Here is a 20,855-nt window from a genome sequence, read left to right as displayed (position 1 = left end):
AGGATTAAAATTGCAAAGGGAGTAGCCAGAGGCCTGGCTTATTTACATGAAAGGAAGTTTGTTCATGCAAATATTAAGCCAAGCAACATCCTTCTGGGCTTTGACATGGAGCCATACATAGTAGATTTTGGGCTAGAAAAACTACTGGATACTGCCAATGTCAAGTATAGTAGCTCTGCTATCCACCTAAGGAACCTTGAAGGTATATTTTCAGGGAGCAAACGCTCGGCTCCCGCGATAGCCTGCAAACAACATTTTAATTTAAAATAGAATTATCATGGTAAATTGGTATAAGAATATTAGTAGAAAAAATCACCTAGTTATAAGCCTAAATATTGGCAAAGGCTAATTCTTCATGTGGCATAATCAATTAGCCATGTTATCTTGCTACATGATGCAAAACAATGACCCATGGATCCTAATACTTTTTAGGGCTCTTTTTCAATTCAATAGGCTTTTCTTCTTCTTCTTCTTCCTGAGATGGTAAAGATAATGACTCAAGAATGACTCTAAGCTTACTAGATAACCAAATTCTTAACATACCTTGCAATGTAACAAATCAATGTACACTAGTGCATCAATATGATTGTTTTCACATAAGGCTTGATCATTAAAAGGACATTAAGGTTTGTACCTTTTGGGACAATTGCTAGTATAGTCAACATCAGAGAAAATACAAACGACCCAGAACATGAGAGAAAATACAAATGACCTAGATCCATTAAAACCTTGAAAGTTTGTTCATGAACTCTTCGAATCTGGTATAAAATGTGTACTGTATTTGAAACTTCAATTTGCCATTAAATTAATGGGACATGAATTCCCACAAAGCAGTTCAAAAATGTGCAATTAAGTTGAGCTTTCATCTTGTCATTCAATTGATGGACACTCAATATTAAATATATAGGAGTAGCATGTGAGTGTCATTTTTATAAAGAAGATTCTTTTTATTATTAATAAAAATAGAGATAGTTAGTTTCATTTTAAAGGGTTATAAATATGAGTTATAAATACAAGACTTAAAATAAATATTTAAAGTGTTGTAAATATGAGTTATTAATTGTTTTTACTCAAAACTTGATAAATAGCAATTTAGCAATTTCTTTTTAATTGAGTGACTCAAATTCATGTTTCTTTAGGTTGAAGGTAAAGCCACTAAAGTGAAAAAGACTTAAAATAAATATTTAAAGTGTTGTAAATATGAGTTATTAATTGTTTTTACTCAAACCCTGATAAATAGCAATTTAGCAATTTCTTTTTAATTGAGTGACTCAAATTCATGTTTCTTTAGGTTGAAGGTAAAGCCACTAAAGTGAAAAAAATTGTGATGCCAATAATTAGAGGGATTGTCATCATGGGGTGATAAGAAATTTAATATTCCAAGAAGAAGAGGTAGTATTAGATTCTAAATAAATTAGCAATGCAACAACATAAATGTTTGCAACAAATTTAGAGAGATCCACCTTGTTGAATAATGCACACATTACATGGATAATGGATTTCCGCACTTTATGCCTTACGACGTTTTCTTTGCAACATCTGATGCAAATGCTAGTTGTAATTTCCTTGCCGCAACTAAAATTGATTTTGCCGCACCCGAATTGTGATACTCCTCTCTTCTCCTCTACCCCGTGAAATTTTTCTAACATAATTGATAACTTCAAAAATATAATCGACACGTCTTCCGTTCTTACTCTATTTTGAGTCATTGTTCCATCTATCCGGTTCACGGTTTCATTCTATTTGCACTTACCAACAGGTTTTATATCATGGTCAACACCATTAAAAAAAATTGGACCGTGACCAGGCGGAGGAAGACCACCGCGAGAACACCATGGACCACGACCAAACCAATAATGGAAGCAGCGAAGAAGCTACTAAAGTCCTCCTCAGCCATAATCCATTATACTCATCCTCCTCTATTCCTTTTATATAGGAAAGTGAAATCATAGCTCTAGGAGAGAGAGAGTTGGAAGTTGATTAGACGAAGAGAGTCCAGTTGTCCAGTAAGCTTTATTGATTTGGTTGAAGGAATTCATATTATATTTAAAAGTTTTCATAAGACGGAGTTTTTATTTAGAGATGAAATGGGGATAAGAGATGCGAAAAACCGAGAAAAGAGAGTTTTTAAGAAGGAAGATTTTGGAGCTCGATGATGACATGAGTGAGCATGGTGATTTTAATTTTATATGTATGTATAATTAATAACATCATAGTGCTGGATGACAATTTAGTCTTTCTCTAAGTTAGAAAAAATATAATAAATAATAAAACTTAATATATTTGGTCAAAAAGACTTGTAGTTAAATTAAAGTAAAAGAAAATATAAATCAAAAGAAAAGAAAATTGATGTGAATGATTATTAATTATAAATTATATATTAAGATCATTATAATAACTTAATCTATTTATACAATTCAATATATATTAGTTATTAATATTGTGAAACTCAACTGAATATATATATATATATATATATATATATATATATATATGTTAAAAAACTTGAAAAATTCATATAAAAATAATTTAAAAAGCTTATCTTTTTATTCTCGATAGAATATTCTTCTTCCTTTGAGTACCCCAGTCCAGTTTTGATTCTTGAGGGCCTTTGATAACTCAGAATCTGATTTAGTCTTCTAGTCCTTTTAGCAAATCTTTCACTTAGACCCTTCTCGGTCTTTGCTTTCTCAAGGCCAGTTCTTAGATAGATGACCTCTGCTTCAAGATACTTGCAATATTCTTTCCATTCTTGAATCATATCTTGAAGTACCTCTTCTTTTCGTCTGGCTTCCTCTAGCTCAACCTTTAAAGACAAAAAATCATCTTTGCAGATTTTTGAGGTCGTTTCCCTTTTCAACTTGAGTAGCTCCTGTTTTAGCTGCTTGTTCTCCTCTTTTAGCTTCTCACGATTTCCTTGTTCTCCTTTCAGCAGAAGAGCTAAATTGTCCTTTCTCTTGATAACCTCTTCAAGTTTTTCTTTCTAATATGAAAACTCCTCATTATCTAAGTTATACATTCCTTCTTCTGCATGTTGCAATTGTTCCTTCAGCTGCTTTTTTTCTTCCTTGCTTTCTTCAACTCATCAAGGGCACTGATGAGTTCTCCCTCAAGATCTACCACTCCTTCCTCTTATTTCTCTTCTAAGTCCATAAGACCATGTTTCTTGGAGTCTTTTTTGAGGACCATAAGATACTCATTTGATTAATTTTCTGATGAGTCTTCATAGTCTAATTCTAGGTCTGAACTATCATCTTTGGAATAGAACCCCTTTTTCTTGTAGGGTTTCTTCTTCTGAAATGTCTAAGACTTATTTCTAAATTTCAGACCTTCTTCTCTTTCAGTCCCCTCTTTGTAAGGGCATTTGGAAGATAAATGTCCAACTCTTCCACAGTCGAAACACTTAAAGGGAAACTTCCCTTTATATTTACCAAAGCCTTGCTTCAGTTTTCTGGCTAGTTGAGCCAGATCCTGATCAGATTCACTGCTAGAGAAGTCTTGATGAAATTTGTGTTCCTTTCCCTTATTGGATACTCTGAATGCAACTTCCTTTTGTTCATATTTCTCCATTCCTACTCTCATCTCATAGGTTTTCAGAGTACCATGTAGTTGATCTACCTTGAGATCATTGAGGTTGACCATTTCCTCTATAACTGAGATTTTGGCATTAAATCTGATGGGTAGAGATATTAATGCCTTTTGAACAATCAAATCTTCCTTGACTTCCTCACCAAGTCCTTTAATCATATTAACTACTTCATCAACTCTGAGGAAGTACTTAGTTATGCTTTCATTCTCAATCACCTTCAAGCTTTCAAACCTCATTCTAAAAGTCTGAAGTTTTTCTTGCTTCACTTTGTCGTCTCCTTCATGATAGTGGTTAATATTCTCGGATATCTCATAAGCAGTCTTACAGTGTATAACCTTCACAAGTTCTAACTGGATGAGACCAAAAAGAATGGCATGTGTGGCTTTACCATCACTTAGATACAGTTTCTTGCCATGTGCATCCATGGGGGGAATATTTGGAGCATTGTAATTTTCTAGTACTGAGGTCCAAACATCTACCCCCAGGGACATAAGATATGCCTCCATTCTTACTTTCCAAAAGGCATAATTGGCTCCATCAAAGACCAATACCCTACTTGAGTAAACTTATTGACTCTCTTGCGTATTCATAATTCCTTAAGGATCTATGTTCCAGTGGTTAAATGTTACTGAAGGAACTTAGCTCTGATACCAATTGTTTGAATTGAAGAATTGCTGAGAAGGGGCGTGAATCAGTAATTTTGGAAACTCTTAATTTTCTTTTCTTACTGTGCTTATAGTTCCTTCTTATCTTCTTTCATATGTGAAAGCATTCATTCATGAAGCAGTAAATCTTATAAAATTTCAGAACACATACTCAAACAACAATCTCATGATCAACATACATTTGACACAGTGTTTTCACGTGGAAACCTATAGGGAAAAAAACACCAATTTTTTGTTTGTCTTATGATGTAATTTAAGCACAAACTTAGTTACATTTGTTTGTTTATGAGCACCCACTCACTGGAGGCACCAACCCCCTTTGTTTAGCAAGCACCAACTTGCCAAGAGGTTCCAACCTCTTTTTTTAGTAAGCACCAACTTGCCAAGATGCACCAACTTTTTTTGTTTAGCAAGCACCAACTTTCCTAGAGGCACCAACCTCTTTAGTGTGTAGGCACCAACCTATCACTGCCACTATTTTACTTTTTATACAATTTTCACACTGAAAAAAGACGCATACAAATTACAAGTAAAATACCAACTTAATGGTTATCTGCAGATTCAACTTCTGCACTTTGCTTTCTAAAAACTTGTGGCAGTCTTCCTCTTGTTGCCCACTACAACACTTTCTATGTTCTCTGCTTTCTCTGCTAAGGGCTCTCCATTGTTTCACCATAGTACTAACCTTACAACACTGCGCTCCAATTCACGTCTCACTACTCTTCGTTCTCTTCTCAAGGCTCTTTACTGTTTCACCACAACACTACCCTTGCAACACTCTTTGCCAATACATAGCTCACTGCTATGCACTCTCGCAAGTATGCTCATTCTCCCCATTAGCTCAAAGGAGGTTCAGAGTTTTGTTCGCGTGCTTCTCTTGGCTCGATGTAGTCACTACCATCATCCATTCAGCCCACACATGTACCTAGGTATGGAACCCCATTCTTCTACTGATTTACACAAACTCTAGTTCAATCATTGCATTAAAATCATAAGGATGGGCGAAGATCACTTCTCTGTCATACAACTAACTCTCCATTTTGTGTATTAAATCTTATTCCTCCTTACACATTTCACAGAGGCTCCCCATACTTATTTATGGTTCGCAGAGATCTACCTGTACATCGTCATTGAGTCTTTGTTTCGCATTTATTTGTAATGTGTGCACAGGAGGTCTTCAGTCATCAACCTTACAGTTCTGCATTCAAAGACACAACTGTCGATTCATACATCTTAATAGCACCCTGTACCATCATATCAGAGCTTTTCATCGCAATGTTGTGTAGTGGTGTAACACTATGAAATAGTTTATTCCCGACCTCCAATCAAGTATAGCACATTTTTCCAGACGATTTAACAAGGAATGCACATTGCTGGCTTATCCCCTGATATTGCAAGACCTCCGACATGCGGGATCGCAAATATTCAATTCACCATGGCCTCCGATATGCGATTCGTTGTGGGATCTCCGATCGCGATTTTCCAAGATGTCCAATTCATCGGGACCTTTGATTGGTCAAGACCTTGATTGCAATTCGTAGGGACCTACGATCTTTGATATTCCTCACTACATAAGGCCTGAATCATCATGAACTTTAGTGGGCCATATCTCTCAAACCACAAGTCCATTTATGGACTTGCTCATACCGCTAGAAATCTCTTCCAGAGCACTTTCCAATGGAAGGGGTTTGATTAGCCACTAAGCCCATCTTATGCCTCAAGAGATGGCTCCAAAGTCTTTGCCTAGCTTGAATCACAACCACCAAGGCATGAAGTCCCATCATCAAGTTGAGCCTTGTTTGACATCAATGCCAACACTTACACAACAAGCCACCTTCATACCATTAAATGTCCAACAAAACACACTCAACAAGTTTTATCTACATGAGGAAGAGGATGAAAAAGAAGAGAAAATTGAAGGAAAGAAGACCTAATTCAAGGAAGAATAAGAATCAAACTTTTGGGTATCTCTCTCTCACATACCTGCGAGTTTTCTAGGGTTTATGGGCAAGTTGGAGGGCTGAAAATTCTGAAGTAGTTGCAGGTCTGAAATTTAGAGCTAGGGGCCAAAATTCTGGATTGAAGCTGCATTTGAGAAGCTTACACTTGGAGACTTTTGCAAAGTTCATCTAGTTGTAGGAAGGGTTTACTTGGTGATTGGAGGGGGTCTTTGTCTAGGTCAAAAGGGATTTGGATTGTCTCATTTTGATTTGAATCTAATAATGGAAGAGTTTGATTGGGTTTCCCCTATGAGAGGGTTTTTGCCCTGGGTGAGTGCCTATATCTTGTGTTCTTTGTTCTTGTGATCTTCATGCACTTTAGATTTGGTAATTTCTTGATGAAAGATAATATTGTTAATAAGTAAAATAAGTTAGCATATGTCACAAGTAATTTTCAAGAAAAGAGTAATCACACCCTAATATATACATGCATTGATTTCTCAATATGACCCCCACTAGTTGAAGTACCAGATATATAGTGAAAATATTGTGAACCAGAACATCTTGATTCCCACTTCTGGACCCTCACCAGCATGCTTTCATTCTTTAGATATGTCTATTAATAAATACTTCTGAGCTCTTTATCTAGTGTCTTCCTAGAAAGAAACAAAAAGAACTACAATCGAGTGTTCGGGTATTTTCTAGTGTACAATATATAGACTAGTGTACACATATAGATCGTAATTGATAAAATGCGAAAAATGACAAAAGTTGGCTCCATCACTTATGCTATCCTTTGCATATTTACATGACACAAGAATTCCTTTGAAATATACTAAAAAATAGTTTACAAAATTCATTTTATTTTATTGTTTGTTTGGTTTTCTTCATTGAAAAAGAAACACAACAAAATAACAATTATACTATCTCAACATCCCAGCTTATTAAGGGTAGCTACTTTTATCGCATGTCTAGTTTTCTTCATTTAAAAATAAACCCAACAAATTACACCTATGCACATATCCCCTACCAAAGTTAGCTCACTAAAGGTAAATTCAATATATTATTTATGTTAAATTGAGCTTTCGTAATAGTGTGATATCCATACAAAAATTATAAATAGCTTGCCAAATACCCAAACTTTAATCAACAACATCTAACACGGAGTTTTATATCAGAACCGTAAATACTATGATTCTTAAAAGAGCACGAAACTGATTAAATTCACAGTTTCCAAGAGTAGAGCAGTAAACTTGACTTTTTCCAGCAACACAACATTCTGCACTACCACAACACCGTGTTCTTCATCATCGTTTTCACAATGGCTCCGCTTGACTGGGATGACAGATTCCAATGCACTTATTCAAATTGAGATAAGAGAGTACTTAAAACACTGCAGTAACGATGGAGATCTGAAATTTAAGACACTCAACATGCCGATTAAGTGCACTCTTACTGGGTTTAGCCAGTATATGGAAATTGCAACATTAGTGAGATTTCCCTTAATATAGAATAAACATATCATAAAATACATAAAATCGATTGAGTTGAATCCTTGAATATGTATGAAAAAGAAAGAAAAATAAAAAATACAATTCAAAGAATAACATTACACTAAAATAAAAAATAAAACTTCATTTACACAATAAAAAAGAATAATATTTCATTAACATTACACTAAAATAAAAAATAAAACTTCATTTACACAATAAAAAAGAATAATATTTCATTAGGTTTAAAAAAAACTACTTCCTAAACCACATTTTTCCAAATCTAGATCTAGAAAATCCAAAATACATTCAATATAAAACCCTAAACCACATTTTTCCAAATCTAGATCTAGAAAATCCAAAATACATTCAATATAAAACCCCAAAAGAGACATATCCAGCCCATACCTTCAGAGATGGAGCTCTGGATATCGACGCATTTATTGAGGACATTGTGATCATTCAACCCCTCCTCTTCTACAATCAAGTACTCAGTGTAGCCATTATTGTTGTTATTGCTAGGGGCGTGTGAGTGATCAGGCACCACCTTAGAGCAGGACACCAGAAACCACTGAATCAAAGCACACTTGATACCCATAATGACAGCCACCGAAATTAAGATCTTTGTTAGGGTTTCAGTGAGAAGAGTTCCCCCCATTGTTAGAGACCTAATCAATGGTTAAAAAAATAGGGAATTGAATATCAGTTATTATTCTTTTATATGAGGTCATGAGGACCTTTAATGGCATGAACGAGGACTTCCTGGTCATAGACTGTGATCAAGAGACCTACCTAAACTAAAACGCAGGGTAGTCGAAGTTGAAACGTTACTAGGAGAATAAAATAACAAGGATAAGCCCCTAGAAAAAAAAGTAAGAATGATTCAATCGTTCAATGTACGAAATGGAGAGAGACTCGATCTCATACTTACAAGGTGCAGAACATTTGTCTAAACATCTCAATCATTCCTTTTCCTTTTTGGTGGGCGAAATGGATCTGAATCGTTTCAAAATAGAACTGTGCACCATGCTCAGACCTATAATCCCCCAAGCTCGAGAGCACACCATATGACCCTCCTATTCCAAACAAGCTCTGAACAAATGGTGAAAACATAGGCACTTGCAACACATATCCAACCGATACCGTCAGATATGGCGCTCTAGATCTCAACGCATTTTTTGACGACATTGTGATCGTTCAACCCCTCCTCTTCTTCAATAAAGTACTCAGTGCAACCCTTATTTATGTTATTTCTAGGGGTGTGTGAGTGGTCGGGAACCACCTTAACGTGGGACACCAGAAACCATTGAATCAAAAGGCACCTGATACCCGCAATGACAACCACAAAACTTAAGATCTCCGCCAGTGTTTCAGTGAGAAGAGTGCCCCTAGTTGTTAGAGACCAAATCAGTGATTCAAAAAATAGGAAATTGAATATCAGTTATTATTCTTTTCTATCAGGCCGTGAGGACATTTAATGGCATGAACGAGGACTTCTTGATCATAGACTGTGATCAAGAGACCTACCTAAAATAAAACGCAAGGTAGCCAAAGTTGAAATGTTACTAGGAGAATAAAATAACAAGGAGAAGCTCCCAGAAAAAAAAGGTATGAATGAGCCAGTCGTTCATTGTACGAAATGGAGAGAGCCTCGACCTCATATTTACAAGGTGTACAACATTCGTCTAAATATATTAATCATTCCTTTGCCTTTTTGGTGCACAAAGTGGATCTGAATCATTCCAAAATAGCACTGCCATGTTGAGACCTATAATCCACCAAGCTCGAGTGCACACCATACGACCCTAGTGTAAGGTCCTCGAATTCGACGGGTGCACGGTGCACGGGTGGGCGCACGCTGAACGGGCGGGTACGCGGTGCACGGGCGGGCGTGCGACGGGCAAGCGCACACGGGCGTGGGCGCGCGGTGAACGACCCGGGCGAGCGATGCGACGGAGTGTTGTGCAATGCGACGGAGGGCGCGCACGACCGAACGCGGGTGGAACGCCGGGCAGAAATGCGACGAACCTACGAGCTGCGTGCGACGATAATAATGACTAAGGCAAAATGCGATAGGCGACTTATACCCGATGAGCGTGGAGAAGTATGGGCGGAGGCCGACTTGCAAGTGTGGGCGGGCCGACATACATAAGGGCGTTCAGAGGGGTGTGCAAACACAGTTTTGGGGGTCGGCTGGGTGAGCCACCACCCATGGCAAAACGCATATATATTACATGCGTTGAGGCTTCATTTGGACATCGAAAAATTGAACAACACATCTTCGCTCTTGGAGAAGAGGAAAAGTGCGTAGTTCAAGAGGAGAGTTGAGCGCATAGCTCATGCGCTCTCCTTAGTAACACGCACTTGTTGAAATCGCTCACGGTGAGAGGTGAAGGTGTTGGGCAAGGTGTGCCCAGGGTTGGAGTTCGGTTGTGACATTGTGCCGGGACTTGACAAGGGTGTCTTGGTGGCTCGGGTGAGCACCCACTCTTTGTGCAAGGTGTGTACATGTATTGTAAAAGGTTGTTTTGCCTATGTTGTAAAAGTGACTAAGTATAGACTTGGATCTTGCCAAGTATACTTGTATTATTGAAGAAAGATTGATTATAATATATTGTCGGGCAGACTCATTGTTCAGGGAGTTGGCCCTCCTTTTATACTGTGCAACTGTTGTTCTTGTTATAATTGTTGTTGATAATGAATGAGTATGGGTGTTCATTAGTATAAAGAATAAACATAATTTTACTTGGTTGCGAAACACAAACTAAGTAGGGACAAGTGAATTAGGCGTAGTCCATGAATGTTAGTATTGGTGAAAAGAAAGAATTCGGTGGTGCCGCACCTCGCTATAAGCGGTTGGAAGACTACCGCAGGTGTAGGGGCGTGACAGATGGTATCAGAGCAGCTGATTCAGGGTATTGAAGGTGTAAGCTGCTACACACCTTTATGAAGTGAAGGTGGTATAAAAGCTTCGGTTTGAAGCCAGTGAGCAGGGTTGCTCGTGATAGTGGAAAGGGTACTTGCAGGTGAAGGAAGCCATTTCACACAAGTGGAACAAGGGTTGGTTCAAATTGCAGGTGACTTGGTGAAGCTGTTGGATGGTCGAAACTAGATCACAAAAGAAGAAGAAGTTGTTAGAGATGGCAGCTGAATCTCAGGCTGGGTCTAGTCATCATGGTGTGCAGGATGCTACCATCACACTTATGGAGAAAGTGTTGGTGAGGATGGAAGTTATGGAGACTTCCTGGGATAAGAAGATGGACTTGCTCGCTAAAGAACAAGAGGCCAATTCGAAGGTGAAGGAAGAGCTCGATGAACTCTGAACACAACACGATGAACTCCGGACACAATATGAGTACACTGATCTTATGTGTACACAACTTGAAATAAGAGTCAAGGAGGTTGAAGAAGCAAGGGATCAGGGTCTTGTAGAGATCATGAACTTGAAGAAATCTCTTGACGAAGCCAAAGATGAGATCGCGGTATTGAAGAAGGCCGTGAGGCATAACTCAGGTGGAGGAGTGCCTCATGTAAAAGTCAAGGAACCAGAATCTTATGATGGCACAAGGAATGCAAAGACTCTTGGCAACTTTCTATGGGACATGGAGCAATACTTGGAAAGGTTGGGTCTATCTGATGATGAGACAAAGGTCAAGGTAGCTGCTCAGTTCTTAACAAAGGATGCTAAGATGTGGTGGCAAAGGAGGCTGGATCAGATTTCCAATGGTAGTGCTGATGACATTACTTCGTGGGATGACATGAAGAAAGCTTTGCAGACCCATTTCAGTCCTCAGGATGAAACATGGGAAGCAAGGACAAAGATTAAGTACATAAAGCAGACCGGAAGCCTACAAGCATATCAGTGAGAGTTTGCAAGTGCAGCTCTGGAACTTCCTGACATGGCGGAGAGGGACAAGGTGTTCAGCTTTATTATTGGGTTGAAGCCTTGGGCATGCAATGAAGTGAAGAGGCAGAAGATTAGGACACTTGAGGAAGCTTTTGTTGCTGTTAATAGGTTGGTGGAGCATTATGATGAGACTTCTGATGATAGGAAAAAGAAGTCCAATAAACTGAAAGAGAAGAAGAAGGATGATGCTTCGAAATCGGATGATAGTTCGAAGATGAAGAAAGCCTTGAAGTGTTGGATATGTGCTGGACCACACACGGTGAAGAATTGTCCTTCTAAACCGAAGGTGGCTGCTATTGCATAATCTGATGCGAAGAATGAAGGTGCTTCTGTGGGGATGATGCAGATACTTGGTGCTTCTGCTACTACGGAGGTGGTCTCTAGGAGGGATCCTGAGAGGAACAGATTGGAGTATGTTCGAATGAAGGTTGGAGGTGCTGATGTACTCACTATGGTGGATAGTGGGGCTTCTCACAACTTCATGGGCGAAGATACTGCGAGAAGAATTGGGTTGAAATTTGTACCGGCAAAGGCACAAATGAAGACAGTGAATTCTCCTCCTATTGAGATTCTTGGTATAGCTGAGAGGGTGGACACTACACTTGGTGAATGGACAGGGAAGGTTGATTTCAATATAGTGCGGATTGATGACTATGAGACTGTACTAGGGATGGAATTCATGAAACAATTTGATGCTATGATTATTCCACATTTGAAGAAGCTCTACATTTATGATGGAAGGGAAGATGTACCCATTGGTGTGACAACCATTGGAGTGACAAGGCCTGATTGTAAATTGGGAGTGATGCAAATGGAGGACGAGAAGAGAATGGGAGACATGAGCAAGCGATTGTCTACTGTTGAGGCAAAGCTTATCGAGCAGTCATTGGTCATCAGGTCACTTTCAGATAGCATCTTGGACTTGTCAAGAAGGCTAGAGTTGGTTGAGGATGATGATGATGATGAGGAGGTATATGTGAGGCCGGATGTCCAGAAGGAAGACCGGGTTGCTTATCTACAAAGGATGGAGATTGAGGATCCTGATAGATGGATCAAGTTTATTAGTGAGGGAGAGCCTTCAAGCTCTACTCCCTCCACATCGTCTTAGATAGATGAGAAGATGGGACTCATTGTTAGCTGCTCATGGCAGTGAGTCCTTAAACATGTTGAGCAGGTATGATTGATGGCGCAGGGATGGCTTGGCATCAAGCATCATGACGTGTTACGGATGAGATGGATGGAATTTCCATGGACCTGAGCATGGTTTGCACTTATAGAGATAGATTCTTGATGAGTCAAGAATGTGGCAGATTGTTTGAGAAACGACTGGTGGTGATGGATGAATGTGCATTCTTGTGGTTTAGGCGCATGGTTGGATTAGCTACCCAACTAGCTTGAGTCATGAAGGGATCCAGTGTACAGAATGATGTTGCTATTAGGATGAGATTTTGGCACATGATGGACGTGTGTTAGCTCTTGTTGGAGTATCATGACAGAGGTTCACATTGAGGACACATGATGAGGTCGACACAGGATGTAGCAGTGGAGATTGTGGCAGAGGGGTCGATGATCATGGATCGAGATGATATCTGATGGAGGACATACCGTTGAGGTGTATACCTTGGTATGGAGTACTTGGTGGCAGCTGGTCACTAAGGTGAGACATGATGGAAATGGAGTTCTACATATGTTGCAAGGATGTTTGCCTTATGTGGAGGAGTTGACATCATGGATAGTGATGATCTTGGTGGATGGCTACCAAGATGGTATGTTGTCGAGGACGACAAAGATTTCAGGTGGAGGAGGATGTAAGGTCCTCGAGTTCGACGAGCGCACGGTGCACGGGCAGGCGCGCGGTGAATGGGCGGGCGCGCGGTGCACGGGCGGGCGCACGACGGGCAAGCACACACGGGCGTGGGCTCGCAGTGAATGACCCGGGCGAGCAATGCGATGGAGTGTTGTGCAACGTGATGGAGGGCGTGCATGACCGAACGCGGGTGGAACGCCGGGCAGAAATGCGACGAACCTACGAGCTGCGTGCGACGATAATAATGACTAAGGCAAAATGTGATAGGCGACTTATACCCGATGAGCGTGGAGAAGTATGGGTGAAGGCCGACTTGCAAGTGTGGGCAGGCCGACATACATAAGGGCATTCAGAGGGGTGTGCAAACACAGTTTTGGGGGTCGGCTGGGTGAGCCACCACCCATGGCAAAACACATATATATTACATGCGTTGAGGCTTCATTTGGACATCGAAAATTCGACAACACATCTTCGCTCTTGGAGAAGAGGAAAAGTGCGCAGTTCAAGAGGAGAGTTGAGCGCATAGCTCATGCGCTCTCCTTAGTAGCACGCACTTGTTGAAATCCCTCATGGTGAGAGGTGAAGGTGTTGGGCAAGGTGTGCCCAGGGTTGGAGTTCGGTTGTGACATTGTGCCAGGACTTGACAAGGGTGTCTTGGTGGCTCGGGTGAGCACCCACTCTTTGTGCAAGGTATGTACATGTATTGTAAAAGGCTGTTTTGTCTATGTTGTAAAAGTGATTAAGTATAGACTTGGATCTTGCCAAGTATACTTGTATTTTTCTTGGTAAAGAAAATATATTACTTCATGTAGATAATGATTGTGATTATATATGTTTTTCTTGGTAAAGAAAATATATTACTGCATGTAGATAAAGATTGTGATTATATATTTTTGTTCTTGGTAAAGAAAATATGTTACTATATGTAGATAAAAATTGTGATTCTTGGTAAAGAAAATATATTAATGCATGCACATGAAAATTGTTATTATATATTTTTCTTAGTAAAGAAAATATACATTATTACATATAGATAAAGTTGTTATTATATATATTTGCAGCACTAAAAGATAAGTAACCTTTCTTGTCTTTATATAACATTTAATTTGTCTTTTATGTAAGAAACTATAGGTTGCATGAGGGTGTTAATTTATTTGCAAGATTTGAAAAAGTTGCATGTTTTGGTGAGTAAAATGATAAATGATTTGTGTGTTTCATATTGGATAGTTTGATTTAATTGCATGGTTTAATGCATAAAAGGTTACCATTATTATCATCTTCGTTCTTATGCCCCAAGGAAAGGTTGATTATGATACTTTCCTGAAAACAAATGCATGAGAACTTTGTTATGATACTTTCTTGGGAACAAATGCATAATAACTTTGTACATAAATGATAGAGAAACTATGTTGGGTTCTTGAAAATAACTATGTGAAAAAAACACATATGTAGAAGCATAGAAACAATAGTTGATTGCCATAGTTGATTACATGTATGAAGATATAACTATTGTGTTAGATATTTAAAGAGAAACATGGATTTGTAGAACTATTGTATTAGATCTTTTAAAGATAATATGGATGTGTGCAGAAAAGCGTAAGAATTATGGGAAGTAAAACAAGTAGTTACTTGGCATAAATGTACTAGCTTTCCTTTGTAAAATACACATATCCGCATGCAAGAATTAATGACTAACACATTAGTTCTGGTTTAGAACAATGCATGTCTTTGTGCATACAATAGATTTTGCAATTAGTTCTATCTTGGAAAATATGTTTTTCAAAAAGGGACTTACATTTGCATGCATGATAATAATGTCCATCATGTTAGCTTCCCCTTAAAATAGAACATTTACTGTACAGGAAGGATTACCTAGTTACATGCACAAGGAAGAAGCTAAGTGTTAGCCCTCTTCAAATAAGTTTTTATCTAATTACTTGCATGAAAAACAAAGATAAGTTTCTAGTATCTTTTAAGTGAAATGGATGGTTACAGTGGTTTCCTTTGGATATGAATGTGTGCTGGTGCAAGAATGATCATAGTAATGGGATAATTATTTTGACATGCTTGATAATTATTTGTTTATACATGCATAATGTTCTAAGAAGAAGCATGTTGTGATATTATAATTACATGTCATGTATGCACATGAATAGATGTTAAAAGATCACTTTCAAATAATTATTGATTGATTAATACTTATCTAATCATGTTACCAAAGATTGTTGACGACATCAATGACAGGAAAGGATGGTGATTTGTGCAAAAGAAAATTATGTTTAACATTGTGACATATAAGAATTAATGGCCCATGCTGATGAGTTCGAGCTGCAAGATAGTCCACTGATGGGAGGATCATGCCACAAGCATACAAAGAGTAGTTATTTGTGGGTAAATGGTTTCATGATCATTGTAATATCTTTTAGCTAGGTATGTTGTATTTTAAATTGATATTTCATTGTAATATTTTATAAAAATGGATAAGGGATGCACTTCCTTATAAGCCATTGAGTGAGGGGTGAACAGCCTCACGAGTGTAATTAAACATTTGCTGGTTTTCACCCTATGGGGTTTCCAAGGTATATCAGTGTTCAATGATGTGATTGATTATTGTGTCATATAAGAATTATTGGCCCATGTTGATGAATACGAGCTGCAAGATAGTCCACTGATGGGAGGATCATGCCACAAGCATACAAAGAGTCGTTATTTGTGGGTAAATGGTTTCATGATCATTGTAATATCTTTTAGCTAGGTATGTTGTATTTTAAATTGATATTTCATTGTAATATTTTATAAAAATGGATAAGGGATGCACTCCCTTATAAGCCATTGAGTGAGGGGTGAACACCCTCACGAGTGTAATTAAACATTTGCTGGTTTTCACCCTACGGGGTTTCCAGGGTATATCAGTGTTCAATGATGTGATTGATTATTGTGACATATAAGAATTAGTGGCCCATGCTGATGAGTACGAACTGCAAGATAGTCCACTGATGGGAGGATCATGCCACAAGCATACAAAGAGTTGTTATTTGTGGGTAAATGGTTTCATGATCATTGTAATATCTTTTAGCTAGGTATGTTGTATTTTAAATTGATATTTCATTGTAATATTTTATAAAAATGGATAAGGGATGCACTCCCTTATAAGCCATTGAGTGAGGGTGAACACCCTCACGAGTGTAATTAAACATTTGCTGGTTTTCACCCTACGGGGTTTCCAGGGTATATCGGTGTTCAATGATGTGATTGATTATTGTGTCAATTTGATGATGTTGATTCCTTATCTGATGTGATAATCATAATGTCAAGTATGTGATTAATTAATTTGGTTAAGGGAATCATGAAATGGATGCAAGGTTCATAAGAAAATTTATGTTAATATACTACAACAGTGGTTGTTAAGGGTTATGCAACTTACTATCTTCTATTGAAAGTTACTTTATGTACTAATGAACATTCTATCTAATGGTTAATGAGGAATGTAGAATAGTGATTTAGATAATTACTTGTGGGTAATTTGTGTAAAAAAATTCTAACTCTTTGCATTTTCATGTGAGGTTATTGGCGTATGTTACAAGGAGTGAGGTGAGATTAAATACACCATTAAATAATTTGAAATGCCACCTTTGTTTTCAAGCAAAATAATACATTGCCAATATACTACACTCCCAAAATCTAGTAAAAAAAATTCATAATTATTTTATAAAAAATACTAAAATTTTAATTATAAAATTTATCACATATATATATATATATATATATATATATATATATATATAATTGTAAAGATACAATTACCTTGGGCCTGGAGTATGCCCTAAAACTGCTTCTGCTTGGCTAAGAGCTCGTCTTCCTTGGACGTAAGGAAACAGGTTAACGGCCCAAGACCCAGAGGCATCTGGCAGTAGTGAAAGTCTGCTCCCTTACGGACCACCAGCGGGTTATTTCAGGTGGCGTGGTTTTCCTTGATAACAGTGATGTGTCAACTGACATTCGCGGATAGCAGCCAGAGATGGCTGTCCTCAATGTTGGTTTGACAAACTGAGTTTGATAGGTTTTTCCACCTTTTGAAAAAAGAAAAAGAAAAAGAAAAAAGAAAAAGAAAAAGAAAAGATACAATTACCTAAAAGTCACAAGAGTTATCGTAATAAAGCATATCTTATGAAATGAGGCATCCTTTATTAACCTAATGGATTGGCGAGTATTGACAACCACAACCGAAAATGGTCACCAATAATATTATCCACGAGTGTGATTTATCCATGAAAGCTTGGTCAATGTTTATTGGAATTTATTATAATGTTGCCTACTTTATATTATTGTGAAAAAGGAGACGAACATTTAATTCTTCAAAGAGTTTTACGGTTCAAAGACTTTTCCAAAAGTTAGTTTAGTTTTTAAAATTAAATATTATATTATTTGAAATTTATTAACATATTTTTTTATAATCTTTTTTTATATAATTTTAAAATTTACATTCTTTAATATTTATCTTCAAAAGATTAAGTAGTATTATGTTTTTGAAATTTAGGTTCAAAATATTTAAAACCAATGTAGATTTAGATTAATGAGAAAATAGAATTATTATTATTTTTTCATTGTTATTTAAATATTTTATGAATGGTTTTTTTCCAATAATTTAAAATAATGAATTTTGATTTATTTTAAATTTAATCAAAATATTTTAGATTAATAATTAATATTATAAAATCATAATATAATATGTGAGAAAAATAAATCTAGTATTTAAAAATAATATTTTTAATAATTTAATATTATATTCAATAAAAATTGTAATATGTTCATTTAGTACAAAATAAATAAATAATTTAAAAGAAAAACAATTCTTATATGAATATATAGATAATGAAAATTTAGATATGATTTGCATATATTCAACTCATATTTTTAATTATTATTTAAATTTTTTTGAATAGTATTCCATTTAATACACATAAATGTTTTTTAAATCAGATTTTGAATGACTAAAAAATTTAGATAGTTTTTCACAAAGTTTGATTTTATTTCTTTATATTTACAATTGATATTAACACTAAGAAAATCGATGGAATTTTAAATAGTAAATTAATATTAAATTACTCTAGTGTTTTATTTTTCATAAAAATTTTCATTTTTGACTTGTCTTTTGATTCACAAATTTAGATGTTGCAACTGATTGACAAATATAGAAGCCTCTTATAAACAAAAGAGTTTGTGAAAAAGAGCTAATACTACTACACAAATTTATCTTGTTACAGATATTTTTTAAATTATTCTTTTATAGAAATAAAAATTTAATAACACAATCATTATATTAAACTAAAAATAATATAAAATTAATTTTCAATTAATTAATAACATAAAATATTTTATATAGTACTTTACTTTAAATTAACAATTTTAAACTTAATTTATATATATATATATATGAGCCATTATATGAAAATCCATACATAACACATGGTTAAATCACACTTTCAAAAAAATTTATATTATTTAATATATAAAAAAAGATATATATATTTTTTAAGTAGAAGGCAAAGTTATAAAATATATTTTTATTTTGATAAGAAGAAATTCTCTCTTTTAATTTTTAATGTATAGGTGGGAAAAATGGGACGAACATTTAATTCTTCAAAGTGTTTTACAGTTCAAAGAGTTTTACACAAGTTAGTTTAGTTTTTAAAATTAAAAATTATATTATTTGAAATTTATTAATATATATATATATATATATATATATATATTTTAATATAATTTCAAATTTTACATTCTTTAATATTTATCTTCAAAAGATTAAGTAGTATTATGTTTTTTAAGTTTAGGTTCAAAATATTTAAAACCAATGTATATTTAGATCAATGAAAAATAAAATTATTATTATTTTTTATGTTTAGGTTCAAAATATTTAAAACCAATGTATATTTAGATCAATGAGAAAATAAAATTATTATTATTTTTTCATTATTATTTAAATATTTTATGAATGTTTTTTTCAATAATTTAAAATAATGAAATTTGATTTAAATTTAATCAAAATATTTTAGATTAATAATTAATATTATAAAATCATAATATAATATGTGAGAAAAATAAATCTAATATTTAAAAATAATATTTTTTAACAATTTAATATTATATTCAATAAAAATTGTAATATGCTCATGTAGTACAAAATAAATAAATAATTTAAAAGAAAAACAATTCTTATATGAATATATAGATAATCGAAATTTAGATATGATTTGCATATATTCCACTCATATTTTTAATTATTATTTAAAAATTTTGAATAGTATTCCATTTAATACGCATAAATGTTTTTTAAATCAAATTTTGAATGACTAAAAAATTTAAATAATTTTTCACAACCTTTTATCTTATTTCTTTATATTTATAATTGATATTAACACTAAGAAAATCGATAGAATTTTAAATAGTAAATTAATATTAAATTACTTTGGTGTTTTATTTTTCGTAAAGATTTTCATTTCTGACTTGTTTTTTGATTCACAAATTTAGATGTTGCAACTGATTGACAAATATAAAAGCCTCTTATAAACAAAAGAGTTTGTGAAAAGCAACTAATACTCCTACACAAATTTATCTTGTTACACGTAATTTTTAAATTAATTTTTTTTATAAAATAAAAAATTTAATAACACAATTATTATATTAAATTAAAAATAATATAAAATTAATTTTCAATTAATTAATAACATAAAATATTTTACATAGTACTTTACTTTAAATTAACAATTTTAAACTTAATTTTTTATATATATATCGGCCATTATTATATATGAAAATCCATAAACAACACAGGGTTAAATCACACTTTCAATAAAAACTATATTATTTAATATATATATATATATATATATATATATATAGATATATATATATATATATATATAAAGCAAAAGGCAAGTTATAAAATATATTTTTATTTTGATATGAGGAAATTCACTCTTTTAATTTTTAATGTATAGGTGGGAAAAGTGAAACGAACATTTAATTCTTCAAAGAGTTTTACAGTTCAAAGAGTTTTACAAAAGTTAGTTTAGTTTTTAAAATTAAAAATTATATTATTTGAAATTTATTAACATATTTTTTTATAATTTTTTTATATAATTTTATAATTTACATTCTTTAATATTTATCTTCGAAAGGTTAAGTAGTATTATATTTTAAAGTTTAGGTTCAAAATATTTAACCAATGTATATTTAGAATGTATATTTAGATTAATGAGAAAATAGAATTGCTATTATTTTTTCATTATTATTTAAATATTTTATGAATGTTTTTTTTTTTCCAATAATTTAAAATAATGAAATTTGATTTTAAATTTAATCAAAATATTTTAGATTAATAATTAATATTATAAAATCATAATATAATATGTGAGAAAAATAAATCTAGTATTTAAAAATAATATTTTTTTTAACAA

Source organism: Pinus tabuliformis, chromosome 6 (assembly GCF_031772625.1).
Source record: "Pinus tabuliformis cultivar Carrire ecotype Pingquan chromosome 6, CPIR1, whole genome shotgun sequence".
Taxonomy (NCBI): domain Eukaryota; kingdom Viridiplantae; phylum Streptophyta; class Pinopsida; order Pinales; family Pinaceae; genus Pinus; species Pinus tabuliformis.
The sequence above is the reverse complement of the archived record's forward strand: the minus strand, read 5'-3'. Positions refer to the sequence as shown.